This window comes from Nicotiana tomentosiformis, chromosome 4 (assembly GCF_000390325.3).
Source record: "Nicotiana tomentosiformis chromosome 4, ASM39032v3, whole genome shotgun sequence".
Classification (NCBI taxonomy): Eukaryota; Viridiplantae; Streptophyta; class Magnoliopsida; order Solanales; family Solanaceae; genus Nicotiana; species Nicotiana tomentosiformis.
Window position 1 is genome coordinate 70,732,798 of NC_090815.1, and position 16,054 is coordinate 70,748,851.

A 16,054-nucleotide genomic window follows, 5' to 3' on the forward strand; every position below is an offset into this window, starting at 1 on the left:
TTAAAGCAATTATCATCTAAGATGATAGAGTAAGTGGTTCTCCTTCAAATTTATGATTATAACATAAATCTATCATTAGTTTTTCCTTCGACGGGATTCAAAATGGAAAAAGAGGATTTTTGACTTGAAAGTTAAAAAAGTATATTTTGGAGTTTTGAACACCGATTTGGACTTGATTTTAGAAAGTAATTATATATTTGGACTTATGAAGTTATGGGATAACAGGATCCGACTTTAGTTTTGGGTTTGACCACGTAGGCCCGGGTTGACTTTTTGTTTAATTTAAAACATCGAAGCTTTATCATTTAGAGTTAACTTCTATAGATTTATTTGACTTCTTTGAGTACTCTTTAGGCTAGATTGGGCTCATTTGATAGATTTGGAGCTAGAAAAGGCAAATTGTAAAGAATAAAGCTATTTTGCTTAACCTCGATTTTAGGGAATTTTTCTGAAATAGACTTATATGCTAGATGCTACGTGTTAGGGAGTAACACATATGCGAGGTAACGCGCATATATGTGGATACCGAGGTTATACTATACTTGGAATAGATTTTAGGTTTCTCTATGCCTTGTTTTGATACATGTTCTACTTGTTACACACTTTACTTATTTATATGAATATTTGAGCATTATTACTGTTATGCGGCGCCTTCTTGAGATTCTTTGGAAGGGCGACGTAAGGCTAAGTAATTGATGTCAGTGCGATTGTTGTCCGCCAACTGAGGTCCCCTCTATACGCTAGACTAGATTGTCAGTGCCGTACAGGAAAACCAATATCATGAGCAATTGAGAGAGAGCAAAAAAGAGAATTGAGAATGAAAGAAAGCCTGATTGCATTGAATGAAAGCTATTATAGAAAATAACACGGTGTTGGGGGGGAGAGACACCAGTACAGAGAATTGTTTGCTTGCTAGAAAGTTTGATTGCTTGGTCCCCCTTAATAATGCTTAAAATAAATAAACTAAAGTTACATGACTTGACCTAAATAAGCTGTAAAATCACACTGAAAGAAAATGCAGTAAAACTACTCTATATTTACAATGAAAAGGACTTAGTCTTCTACAAAGTAGAAACAAGTCCGTTGGCAGCAACTTTTTCTTTAGCATCAAGGTCGGCGTGCGCGGCGCTATTGGTATCTGCCTGTGACCGGGCACTGGTGATGGCTATCGGTGGGGCGACAACGGCATATGCGCGCTTATCACTTGGAGCTGCCAAGACCACAGGGCTGACCGTGGCGTTAGGCATTGGAAGGCTTGCCAGGACGCCACGGGGCGCGTCCAAGGGGTCATGGGGCATGGCTGGAAAGCTGCCCATGACATTCTCCCCCCACCTGAGTTGGCGACGTCCTCGGCGCCTTACTTACAAGATAATCATCAATTAGGCTCTTGTAGTCTTTGAGGTTTGTTCCCCTCTCCCAGGTGTTCTCCTCTGCATCACATCCCTGCCATTTCACCAAGAACTCTTGGTGATCTTTCCTTGAGGTGTGAATCACTCGATCATCAAGAATAGCTTCAGCACGCCTTTTTCCGGTTGAATTGGGGCCTCGAATACTTGGTATTGTGAGTTGTCTTCGTGAAGGATCCTCCATATCTTCCCAAAAAGGTTACTGGAGACTGGCATGGAAAACAGGATAGATTTTCCACCAAGCTGGGGTATCCACCCGGTAAGCAACTTTCCCAATACGTCTTTCAATGGACAAGGGTCCAATATATTTTTGCAATAGGCGAGGGTCATGGACCCCTGCAAACAAGTATCGCTTTGGGATTTTGACCATCACTTTGACTCCCACTTGGTATTCAACAAAATGGCGATTCTGATCAGCATGCCTCTTCATCCGCTTTTGGGCTTTGACAAGATAGCTGTGCACTATATCCAAATTTTGCTGCCATTCTTTTGAGAAGCTAGCAGCCCGAGGAGATTTTGACATGTTAGGTGCATTCACAGTATGTGGGAGTAGCGGTTGTTGTCCGATAACAATTTCAAAAGTGCTTTTGTTGGTACTTGAACTCTTTTGTGAATTGAAACACAGTTAAGCAGCATCCAGAAGCTTCACCTAGTTCTTCTGCGATCCGGTTACAAAGTGCCGGAGATATTCCTCTAGCATGCCATTGAATCGCTCCGTTTGGCCATCAGATTGCAGATGAAAACTTGAGCTATGACTCAATTTTGACTTGAGGCACTTAAAGAGTTGGGTCCAAAAGTTGCTAGTGAAGCGTGAGTCGCGATCACTAACGATGTCTTTAGGCAGGCCCCAATATTTGACGACATGAGAGAAGAAAAGTCGAGTGGTATATTCTGTTGATATATATTGTGGGCTGCTATAAAAGTAGCATACTTGGAAAACCGATCCACCACAACCAAGATAGTTGTGAGATCTATGACCTTGGGCAATCCGGTGATGAAGTCTAGGGAAATGCTTTCCCAAGGTCTTTTTGGGACAGCTAGTGGTTCCAAGAGTCCTGGATGCGTCAAGCGGTCTAACTTGTCCTTCTGGCATACTAGACAAGTCTTCACATACTGAGCGACGTCGTCGACCATTTGGGTCCAATAATATGCACGACGAAGCAATGCCATGGTGCGTTCCTCACCGGGATGACCGGCCCACAAAGTATCGTGGCATTTTGCCAGAAGAGCCCTTCGTAGATCACCTCCTTTAGGAACATAAAGTCGGTTCCCTTTTACTTTCAGGAAACCATCTTCTGTGTAGAACTGGCGAGTCTTGCCCTCTCCTACCAAATCAACCAAATACTATGCAGCAGGATCCTTGATGAGTAGATCATGTATCTAGTCTTTTATGGCGGTGGTTACTTCGCTTCCCCTTAGGGTGGCGAGTACGCACACCAATACTAGATCAGCCCTCCGACTGAGCGCATCAGCAACATGATTAGTCTTCCCACTTCGGTACTCCAGGTTGAAGTGAAATTTCTCTAGGAGTTCCTGCCACCTAGCCTGTCGAACATTCAGCTTTGGCTGGGTCATGAAATGGCTAATAGCTGTGTTGTCTGTCTTGACCACGAACGGGTTTCCCAGTAGATAATGCCTCCAAAGGCGTAAGCAATGAATGACAACCAATAATTCTTTCTCGTGGGCGGCATAGTGTCGCTCTGCATCCTTCAGTTTTCGGCTCTCATACGCTACAGGATGCCCTTCTTGTAGCAAGACTCCACCTGCATAGTCGGAGGCATACGTTTGTACCTCAAATGGATTAGCCAAATCAGGGAGGGCCAAGACGGGGCTACTAGACATAGCCATTTTCAATGCGTTGAAGGCCTCTGCTCGCTTGGGACCCCAATCCCAAGGTGTGACCTTCTTGAGAAGTTCTATCAGCGGCACTGCAATAAGGGAGTAACTTTTCACAAAACACCGATAGAAGTTGCATAGGCCAAGGAATGACCTCAAGGCGTGGATATCCTTAGGTGGCAGCTATTATGTGATGGCCTAAATCTTCTGTTGGTCCATCTTGATCCGCCCTTCCTCGATGACATGTCCGAGAAATTCAATTTGTTTCTGAACAAAGGAGTACTTGGATAGCTTCGCATATAATTCGTGCTCCCGAAATCGGGCTAGGACCTTCCGCAAGTGCTCCAGGTGTTCTTCCAGTGTCTAGCTATATACCACAATGTCATCCAAATAGACCAGGATGAATTCGTCAATGTATTCTCGGAAGACTTGGTTCATTAGGGTGCAAAATGCGGCTGGCGTATTAGTCAAGCCGAATGGCATAACAAGGAAGACGTACGACCCATATCTCGTCATACAGGTCGTCTAGTGTTCATCACCCTCTGCAATCCAAACTTGCCAATAACCCATCCTCAGGTCTATTTTGGTGAACACCGTCGCACCACCCAGTCTGTCGAACAAGTCTTCCATTAGCGGAATAGGGTACTTATTCTTAGTGGTGATTTTGTTTAGAGCCCAATAATCCACACAGAGTTGTAAATTACCATCATGTTTCTTTTGGAATAGCACATGGGACCTGTATGGGGAGTTGGAGGGCACAATGATCCCTGTGTCTAGAATTTCCGTCAATTGTCTCCGAAGCTCGGTGAGTTCGGGTTGTGACATTTTGTACGGTGCCCGGGCAGGTGGCTTCGCACCCGGTACCAACTCAATCTCATGGTCCACAGTGCGCCTAGGCAGGAGTCGCTTTGGCATGTCTTGTGGCATTATGTCTTCAAATTCCAGAAGCAGCTCCTTCACGTGTGCAGGAATAGGACCCGAAGAGCATTCTATATATTCCATGCGGAGGGTAGCCAGGAACGTGGGTTCATATCTTTTGACCCCCTTCTTCAATTGCAAGACCAAGATGTTCTCGGTGGCCATCTTCATGGGCATGCACGGAATAATGCAGGGCTTGGCCCTATTTGCTCCCATCATTAGTAGCATGTCTGCATACGGTACGGGCATGGTGTTGGTCTATCTCAGGAATTCCAACCCCACTTTCAACTCGAAGTCATCTATGATAACCACGCGCAGGTTGAACTTTCCTTCATAAGGGCCAAGCCTCACTGGTATTTCTTTGGCTATTCCTCCCACTGGCTGAGGAGGTGAGTTGATAGCCTTGACACGACCTTTGCCCTTTCCTACAACTAGACCAAGGCGCTCCACCTGAGTCGAGGCTAATAGTTGTGGGTAGCACCCATGTCTATCATCGCCCGAATAGGCTTGCCATTTACCTTCATGTCGACGAACATTAAGGTCCTCTCTTGATGAAGAGGAGTCCTCTCATTCGCTTTTTTTTTCCTTTCTTGGCGATTGGACAGGGGTCCTTCTTCTTACAGATACCAGCATTGGTTCCCGCTAAGGACTCAGAAATAGAGCCAACAATTGTATTGAATACACCTATTGGTTCAGTCTGGTCCGCATCATCGGTAGCGTCATCCGTCACATCCTCAAAAGCTTGATGGGCGTTCATCTGTGCATGTGGGCATTCATTACTCTAATGTGGTCCGCCGCAATGACGGCATCCTGAGGGGGGTTTCTTCCCCCGATCATTGTTGTTAAATGCAGTGCTAGTACTGCCTGAGGAGGGAGCCTTAGATTTGGTTGTGCTCTGGTCTCCTCCACTTCTGCTAGGGCCACCAGTGTTCGGTTGGCCCCCTTTGTATCCTCCTCGGACATGCTGTTGAGGCCTGTCGTTCCGGGCTTCCACTTGATAATCCCCAAGGCACTCTGCTGCTTGGATCGCCTTAGGTAACGTGTCTACCCTTTGTCTTTGCAACTCCATACGGGCATAAGGTTTCAACCCTTCTAGGAAGGTAAAGAGTTTGTCTTTGTCCCACATGTCACGGATGTTCAGCATGAGTGCAGAGAATTATCGCACAAAATCCCGCACTGATTTGGTCTGGCGGAGCGCATTGTACTCAACATTTTCGGGGAAGAACTGTAAGCGTATGGCTGCCTTCAGTTCTGCCCATGTCTCGAGGGCATCTTCACCGGCCTTGATGGCTTCGTATTTCACCCGCCACTAGAGTTTGGCATCACCCTAAAGATACATGGCAGCAGTTGCTACCTTCTTAGCTTCTTCTAGGCCTCCCACGGCATCGAAGTATTGTTCAATGTCGAAGATGAAGTTTTCCACTTCTTTGGCATTTCGAGCTGCATTGTATGGCTTTGGCTCATGAGTTTTCAGTTTTTGTTCCACATGGGCGAGGTTCACAACACCCCCGATTTGGTTTCCACCTCCTCGAAGCAGGCCTTGTACAGCAGCATTGACAACGTTGAGCTGGCCTGTCAAGTTGTCTATAGTTTGTTGCATGACAGTCACCCTGTCTGCCTCTTGTTCCCTATTGGCTAAATCCTCGGCACGCTCCTATTGGAGGACCTCGAATTTACCAAAAATCTTGGCTGCCTCTGTGGCTGCCATTTGCCGGTCTCCTTCAGAGTCGCGACTGATGTTTTCTATGTCAACTTCAGCCTAGAGCAGTCTGCAGTCCAGGTCATCCAACCTTTGCACTAGGCTGGTCTTTAGGTCAAGCACCATTTCCACGATGGGCCGTAATACGTCAACCGCCTCCTCAAGGATCGTGATGCGATCCTCATGATTCACCATGGTTAGAAATGGTGGTAATTTCAATATAATCCCTCGTCCGATGTCGAGCCTAGGCTCTGATACCAACTGTTACTCGGCGCCTTTCTGAGATTCTTTAGAAGGGCGACGTAAGGCTAAGCAATCGATGTCAGTGCGATTGTTGTCCGCCAACTGAGGTCCCCTCCGCACGCTAGACTAGATTGTCAGTGTCGTACGGGAAAACCAATGTCATGAGCAATTGAGAGAGGGCAGAAAAGAGGATTGAGAATGAAAGAAAGCTTGATTGCATTGAATGAAAGCTATTACAGAAAACAACACGGTGTCAAGGGGAGAGACACTGGTACAGAGAATTGTTTGCTTGCTAGAAATTTTGATTTCTTGGTCCCTCTTAATAATGCTTAAAAACTATAATCCAAAGTTACATGACTTGACCTAAATAAGCTGTAAAATCACACTGAAAGAAAATGCAGTAAAACTACTCTATATTTACAATGAAAAGGACTTAGTCTTCTACAAAGTAGAAACAAGTCCGTTGGAAGCAACTTTGTCTTTAGCATCAAGGTCGGCACGCGCGACGTTGTCTGCGCGCGCATCGCTGTTGGCATCTGCCTCTGGCTGGCCGCTGGTGATGGCTATTGGTGGGGCGACAACGGCATATGCGTGCTTGTCAATTGGAGTTGCCGAGACCACGGGGCCGACCATGGCGTTAGGCGTTGGGAGGCTTGCCGGGACACCACGGGGCGCATTCAAGGTGTCATGGGGCATGGCTAGAAAGCCGCCCATGGCATTACTCATGCTAGAGATTATGTCTAGGCTTTTGGCATTTTATTTGGACATAATGGGCTAAATGCATGTTAGATTACATATTATAGTTGTGGTCATATATTATGCATATGCATACACCATGAATGTCAAATATTTCTTGTCATATGCATTGCATTATGCATATTAGTCTCTCATGTACAGGCATGGTAAGGGTAAGCATGATATTGTTACGTTGGGTGTTTCTATGCGACTTAATATATATGCATGGTGAGAATGATAGGAATATTAGCACGATGAGTATTTTCACATATATATATATATATATATATGAGAGAGATATTGGCACAATGGGTGTTTTTGTGCGGATTGACATATATGCATGATCAGGACAAGAGGGATATTAGAACGATGGATATTTTTGTGGGAATTGATGATTGATTGTAGAGCTATTATGCTCGGATATGGCGCATGGATTAGATCCATCCCTCCGAAGTCACGTGTTACCCATGTTACCTTGGGACATGGGTACATAGGTTGTAAGAAACCGACAGGTGTCTGGTTTGACGTGAGATATGCATATTCATGCATTCTTACATGCAGCATTCATGCATATATCCTCATATGTTACTCGATGCATTTTACATATGTATTGAACTTATTACCAAGTTGTTTGATACTTAGAGAATATCGGTTGATGTAAAGTTTGAGTTTTTATCATGCATATACACTCTAGATTCATGTAGAAGCATTCGAATAAATATTGCTTGACATATATCTTTTTTATATGCGGATTTGGTGCATTAATATACGTTGTTGATCATGAAATCTAAGAAAAAATATGCTTCTTATATTCTACTTTGACTGTGTACCTTATTATTCATACTTGTTGCTCCTTGATTTTTAATTTTTTTGTATATGCTTATGAACAGGACATGTTATATAAATTGAGTCTCTTTTGACTAAACCTTGCTACTACTTTGTTGAGGTTAGTTTTGATACTTACTGAGTACATGAGGTCGGTTGTACTCATACTACACTTCTCACCTTGTGTGCATATTCTAGATTTGAGCTGTTGCAGGGTTCGAGAACGAGCACTGAAGATATATTAGTGTTTCAGTTATCAGTTGTCATTTGTTCATGACGGCCTAAGATCTTATAATTATGTTTATGTATATCCAAATAGATAATGTACTTTCTCATATCCGCATTGAAGTCATATTTTTAGTTGCTCATGACTTGTGACACCAGTTCTTGGGGTAGTTTGTATTAAATTTTGCGTTCTTATTTTATTATTTATTTGATGAACTTCAAATTGGGTTGTCTTGTATGTTTGTTGGTTCACCTAGTAGGTTAAGTTAGTTGTCAACATGACTTGGTGAAATTTGGATTGTGACATATTCTATGGGAGATACTCTAGAATACCTTCTATTGTTGTACTGAATTGATACTAAGAAAAACGAGATCTTTGAGAAGATGCTATTTCAATAAGAATTTCTCTTCGCGCTCTCTACATCTGATTTTATCATTTACTTCTTTTTTTACTGTTCTTCTGTTTATATTTGAGAAAGTGAACCAAATTGATTGCTTGTGGCCTTGAAATATAAATTTAATTAGTTTAGCTTATAAATCTAATTTTAGGTTAAGCACTTAGTTTATGCTTTAGTTATATATAGATTATAATTATTTAAGGGATATATAATAGTGTATGTAATATTAAATTAAGGATTACCTACTTTATTGCATACTCCCTCTGATTTAATTTATATGACAGTGTCACGACCCCAAAATCAACCGTCGTGATGGCGCCTATTGTGGAACTAGACAAGCCAACTACTCAGCCATGATCACTCAGTAAAACTTTGAAAAAAATAAAACGGAAGCAGTAAATATTTAAGAAACCATTTAAAATCGAAATAAAACCACAACACAATATAACCCCCTCCCAAAAATCAGGGTGTCATCGAGTACATGAGCATCTACGTTAGAATTCAGTCTACTACAATGTCTAAGGAGTAAAAACTGAAGTACAGATAAAGATAATGAGGGAGATTCAAGGCTTGCGAACGCCATGCAGCTACCTCGATAATCTCTGAGATCCTGTCTCCCCAATCAGCAGTTGCCGTCACCGAAAATACCTGGATATGCACATGAGGTACAGGGTGTAGCGTGAGTATAACCAACCCAGTAAGTAACAAACCCAAACTGCGGGGTAAAAGTAGTGACGAACTCAATCGGCACAATTCACTATATAAAATAACAGTGCAGAAATGTAGACATGCTTTCAAGTTCAATAGATATCTTAAAACAGTAAAAATGGATCAATATGAATGATATGAAAAGTATAACTCCTCTACTTCTACCATGCCAATGCACAGGTTGTATAAGATGCACCATGCTGACAGCCTCATGTGCTCACACTCTCAAATGCTCAATCACTCGGTACTGTATATGGCCCAAACGGCCCAGGGAAGATCCATCTCGGAATATATACCTCACTGACCATCAGTCACCCAGTACCGAGTAGGGAAAATCCAGCCCGTGGAGAAGATCCATCTACAGGTATAAAATGCTTCGGACAAGATCCATTTTCAGGGAAGATCCATCCCTCAATAATATCAACCGCGCTCACTGGGGGTGTGTGCAGACTCCGGAGGGGCTCCTACATCCCAAGTGCCATCACAAATCAGTATAACCGCTGCGGCATGTAGCCCGATCCCATAACTGTCACTCATAGTCAGGCTCTCGGCCTCACTCAGTCAGAAATCTCTCCAGTCTCACTCACGGGCTCACAATGTCATGAAAACTAGCCCGAAACAATGATATGATGTATCAACAAATAACCACACATACTGAGATATGATATGAAATGCATGAATATGACTGAGTACAAAATATCATTGAAATCAGTAAGATGACAGCAAGAACAACTACTATGGGTCCCAACAGTACCGGCATAAAGCCTACGCATGATATCTAACATTAGTGACAGTTCAATTACTTTATCACATGATGAAAACACGGATATCAACAAGATAGAACCACTATACGGTGCCATGGAGTCAATCAGATCACAATTCTCATGGTGCACGCCCGCACGCCCGTCACTTGGCATGTGTGTCACTTCAATACCAATCACATAACACATAATTCGGGGTTTTGAACCCTTAGAACCAAGTTTGAAAATGTTACTTACCTCAATTCGGGATAAATTCTACTCCAAAATGCCCTTGCCTCTTAAATTTGTCTCCAAACGTCCCGAATCTAGCCACAAGCAGTACAATACAATTAATATAGGTTAAAGGAATCAATTCCACAAGAAAATACTAAATTATAGCCAAAATCCGAAATCGGCTCAAACCGGGCCCCGAGCCCACGACTCAAAATCCGACAAAAGTCACAAAACCCGAAAACCCATTCACTCACGAGTCTAACCATATCAAATTTACGAAAATCCGACAACAAAATCCCATTCAAAACCTCAAAAATCTAACTCACGTAGCCCATCCACATTGCGCACATAAATCCGACCCTGCATCCTCAATACCCTGTCATCTCCAATAGTCGCATCTCTGGCATCACCGTGCTGAACCATGTCCTTAAGGACAAGCAAATGGGGATCATCATACCGGCACTCTCTGATGCGATCATATAAGGAAGATCGAGAAACCACACAAGCTAGAACTCGACTGGGCTCTGAAATATCCAATCTCACGAACTGGTTGGCCAAAGCCTGAACATCGACTGCATGAGGTCTCTCCCCAATGGGAATGAATGCAAGACTACTCATACTCACCGCTTTTCTACTCAAGGCATCAGCCACCACATTGACCTTCCCGGGATGATACAGAATGGTGATATCATAGTCTTTTAGTAGCTCCAACCATCTCCGTTGTCTCAAATTTAGATCCTTTTGTTTGAACAAGTGCTGGAGACTCCGATGATCCGTAAATACCTCACAAGACACACCATAGAGATAATGCCTCCAAATCTTCAATGCATGAACGATGGCAGCTAACTCCAAATCATGAACATGGTAGTTTTTCTCATGAGGCTTTAACTGGCGCGAAGCATAAGCAATCACTCTACCCCCTACATCAACACACACCCAATTCCTATCCGAGAAGCATCACAATACACTGTATAAGAGCCTGAAGCTGACGGTAAAACTAGAACTGGAGTTGTGGTCAAGGAAGTCTTGAGCTTCTAAAAGCTCTCCTCATACTCATCCGACCACCTGAAAGAAGCACCATTTTGGGTCAATTTGGTCAAGGGCGGCGCAATAGACGAGAAGACCTCCACGAAGCGACGATAATAACCTGCCAAACCAAGAAAACTCTGAATCTCTATAGCTGAGGACGGCCTAGGCCAACTCTGAACCGCCTCTATCTTCTTCGGATCCACCTGAATAAACTCATTGGACATCACGTGCCCCAAGAATGCCATTGAATTGAGCCAAAACTCACACTTGGAGAACTTGACATAAAGCTTCTCCTCCCTCAACCGCTGCAACACAATCCGCAGATACTGGGCATGCTCCTCCTAGCTACGAGAGTACACCAGGATGTCATCAATGAACACTATGACAAATGAGTTGAGATAAGGCAGAAACACATTGTTCATCAGATGCATGAACATTGATGGGGCGTTGGTCAGCCCAAAAGACATCACAAGGAACTCATAATGACCATAACGGGTTATGAAGGCTGTCTTTAGAATATCCAAGTCCCGAATCTTCAACTGGTGATACCCAGACCTGAAATCAATCTTGGAGAACACCCTCGCTCCTTGAAGCTGGTCGAACAGATCATCAATACGCGGCAAAGGATACTTGTTCTTGATTGTAACTTTGTTCAACTGCCTGTAATCAATGCACATTCTCATAGTACCATCCTTCTTCTTCACAAACAACACCGGTACATCCCAAAGTGACACACTAGGCCTAATAAACCCCTTATCAAGGAGTTCCTGAAGCTGCTCCTTCAATTCCTTCAATTCAGTTGGTGCCATGCGATATGGTGGAATAGAAATGGGCAGAGTGCCCGGCACCAAGTCAATACCGAAGTCAATATCCTTGTTAGGCGGCATGCCCGGCAAGTCTGCAGGAAACACATCCAGAAATTCCCGCGCTACCAGAACAGAATCAATAGTAGGAGCATCAGCACTAACATCCCTCACAAAGGCCAAATAAGATAAACAACCCTTCCCAACCATCCGCTGGGCCTTCAAATAGGAAATCACTCTACTGGAAACACAATCTAGAGAACCTCTCCACTCAATCCTCGGCAACCCCGGCATCGCCAACGTCATAGTCTTAGCGTGACAATCCAAAATAGCATGACATGGAGACAACCAATCCATACCCAATATCACATCAAAATCAATCATACTAAGCATCAAGAGATCAACTCTGGTCTCCAATCCCCCAATAGTCACTACACACGACCGATACACATGGTCCACAATAATAGTATTACCCACCGGTGTAGATACATGAACAGATGAAGCAAAAGACTCATGGGGCGTATCCAGATAATGAGCAAAATAGGATCATACATATGAATAGGTGGAACCAGGGTCAAATAATACATAAGCATCTCGCAGACATATTGAGACAATACATGTGATCACTGTGTCTGAAGCAATAGCATCTGATCTGGTAGGAATAGCATAGAATCGGTCCTGACTGCCACCTGATCGGCCTCCCCCTCTAGGGCAACCCCTAACTGGATGAGCTCCACCTCGAGCTGACTGAGCGGGCGGTGAAGTAACGGGAGCTAACGACTGACTCCTCTGCTGAGCTGGACCTCCTATAAGGCGGGGACAATACCTTTTGATGTGACCCATATCTCCACACTCAAAACAACCCCTCCCTGCGAATGGCGGTGGGTACTGGAGAGAGCCCTGAACACCAAGATACCCGCTAGAAGAACCCGGTGCCGATGAGCCTTGAACTGAAGGTGCATGGGATGAACTCTGAGCTGGTAGGGCACTGAGAGATGACTGGCCCTGATAATAACTATATGAACCATGGCTGGATGATGCACCATGGTGAACTGGACGACCCGTCTGAGCGTGCATGTAAGGTCGATTCTGCCGCGGTAAAACTGACCCCCTGAAAGAACACTGCTGAAATCACCTGATCCATGAGGCCTCTTGGCCTCCCTCTCACCCCGCTTCTAACTGCGGACTATCTCTATCTACCGAGCAATGTCAAAAACCTCATCAAAAGTAGCACCAGATACCCTCTCCCTAGTCATAAGCAACTGCAACTGATATGTGAGGCCATCGACGAACCTCTGAATCCTCTCCCTAGTCATAAGCAACTGCAACTAATATGTGAGGCCATCGACGAACCTCTGAATCCTCTACCTATTAGTGGGAATTAGACAAAGTGCGTGACAATCAACTCAAAAAACCTCATCTCGTACTGCGTCACAGACATGCCATCCTAACGAAGCTGCTCAAACTATCTACGCATCTCCTCTGTGCGAGATTGCAGCACGAACTTCTCCAAGAAGAGAACGGAGAACTCCTACCATGTAAGTGGTGCTGCACCGACCGGTCTGCGCCTCTCATAAGCCTCCCACCATTTGAAGGTAGCCCCAGAAAACTGAAAAATAGTGAACGAGACCCTACTGGGCTCCAGAATATTCGTTGTCCGAAGCATCCGCTCGCACCTATCCAGAAAACCCTGAGCATCCTATGACTTGGCACCACTAAATGATGGAGGTCGAAACCTCCCAAACCTTTCAAGCCTTCTATGCTCATCATCTGCCATAACGGGAACTACCGGGGCCTGAGCAGTTGCAGCCGGCTCGACTGGAAATGCCCTCGGTATCTAAAGTCCGTGCACTACCTGATCTGGAGTACAGGAAACAGGGGTATGAGTACCTCCCCCGGCCTGAGAAGTGGCAGGTGCAGCCTAAGCCGAACCCACCTGAGCAAGACCAGTGCAAACTATCAATATATGGGCCAAAGCCTCCTGAATGCCTAGAATCACAATGGGCATAGCTGGTGCCTGAGCTGGTCCAACAGGCTCGTCCACAACTGCAACCTGCTACTGAACTGGGGCAACCGGTGTATCAGCAGGTGCTGCCCTAGCTGTTGTGCGAGTTGCGCCTCTGCCCCTACCGCAACCTCTACCGTGACCTCGGCCTATCGCGGCCCTAGCTGGTGGTACTGGTGGTTGTCGACCCTGCCCAGTAGTACATGTCCCCGCCATCTGTGAGAGAATAGAATAACAGAAATTTAGTTACCGGAACCAACAATCTGCACGGTAGCCTCTCGAAGATTAAGTACAGACGTCTCCGTACCGATCCGCAAGACTCTACTATCATGACTCGTGAGACCTATGTAACCGAGGCTCTGATACTAACTTGTCACGACCACAAAACCAACCGTCGTGATGGCGCTTATCGTGGAACTAGGCAAGCCAACTACTCAGCCATGATCACTCAGTAAAACTTTGAAAAAAATAAAACGAAAGCAGTAAATATTTAAGAAACTATTTAAAACCGAAATAAAATCACAACGCAATATAACTCCCTCCCAAAAATCGGGGTGTCACCGAGTACATGAGCATCTAACTCAAGAATTCTTCCTCTTTTTTTCCAATTTTCCATCTCAAATCACAAATTAGATGGTAAAATTAAAGGCATAATCATGGGATTTGACCAAAATTGGATAGGAATCACTTACCCCAAACACTCACGCAAGAATCTTTCCAAAAATCGCCTTCTACCGAGCTCTCACTTCAATTTTATGATATGAACTCGAAACCCTCGTTTCTAATCTTTTAAATATGCCCAGATGCACTTTCATCGCGAACGCGACCACAGCTTCGCGAACGCGGAGCTTTACCAACATCTCCCTTTTGCGAATGCGACGCCTGCCCTGCGAACGCATAGAGCAAGGGCCTGGAGTCCCCAGCTATCTCAACATCTCTTCGTGAACGCGACACCTCACCCGCGTTCGCGATGCACACACAACCATACCTTCGCATTCGCGCCCCATTATTCGCGAATGCGTAGAACACAACCTTTTCAGCTCACAAACACCCTTCGCGAATGCGATGCTCCTCTCGCGAACGCGTAAGAGGAAACCAGCACAAATACACCAGCAATTATCAGCCAACGACCAAAGTCCAAAAATGATCCATTAACCCTCTGAAACTCACCCGAGGCCCCCGGGACCTCAACCAAACATATCATCAAGTCCCAAAACATGATACGAACTTAGTCGAATCCTCAAACCACCTCAAACAACATCAAAAATACGAATTACACACGGATTCAAGCCTAATAAACTTTGAAATTTCCAAATTCTACAAACGACGCCGAAACTATCAAATCACGTCTGATTGACCTTAAATTTTGCACACAAGTCATATATGGCATTACGGACCTACTCCAACTTTCGAAATCCGAATCTGATCCCGATATTAAAAATTCCACTACCAGTCAAACTTTTCAAAATTCCAACTTTCGCCATTTCAATGCTAATTCTACTCTCGACCTCCAAATCACAATCCGGACACGGTACTAAGTCCAGAATCACCCAACAGAGCTAACAGAACTATCAAAATTCAAATCCGAGGTCGTTTACACATAAGTCGACATCCGATCGACTTTTCCAACTTAAGCTTTCAATTAAGAGACTAAGTGTCTCAATTCACCCTGAGTTCACTCCGGACCCGAACCAACTAACCCGATAAGTCATATAACAGCTATAAAGCACAAAAAAAGTAGAAAATAGGGGAATAGGGCTACAACTCTCGAAACGACCGGTCGGGTCGTTACAGACAGCTTTCGCTTATCGAGAGTCAATTTGACTAATATTAAATTGATAGCTAAATTGAATTAGTTCAACTTAGTATTTTAAAATTAAAATTTAGTTATTCAAAAATTAAAGAAAAATACTATCAATAGCAATTCTTCTCATTTAAATATAATAAACACAATATATTTTAAAATGTTGGTCAAACTCACATAGTTTGAATTTCGAGAAGGAAAATACGTTACATAAATTAAAATGGAGGAAATATTTATCTTTAAATATTCTTTTCACAGTCTTGTTCAAACACATATTCTTATAGTGTATTTTATTCTGCATAAAATAATTAGTATAAAAATTTTCGCATAGATTATACAGGTATTAATTTAATATTGGTTACGAAACTCTAAGTAGTTAGAAGGAGGTTAAATTTTTAAATGACAAACCAAATACAGTATTAGATATGCATAGATTATCGTTCTTT

The 16,054-nt window shown here is 43.8% G+C and overlaps 1 long non-coding RNA gene across 1 annotated transcript; it reads right to left on the bottom strand.

The window, feature by feature from the left end:
* Positions 1-623: 623 nt before the first annotated feature.
* On the bottom strand, positions 624-6,274 carry LOC138910643 (uncharacterized). The gene is made up of 2 exons (XR_011415780.1): positions 6,206-6,274; positions 624-721 (listed from the first exon to the last, which is right to left on the bottom strand). It is a non-coding gene; the product is annotated as an uncharacterized lncRNA (long non-coding RNA).
* Between the last annotated feature and the right edge of the window lie 9,780 nt (positions 6,275-16,054).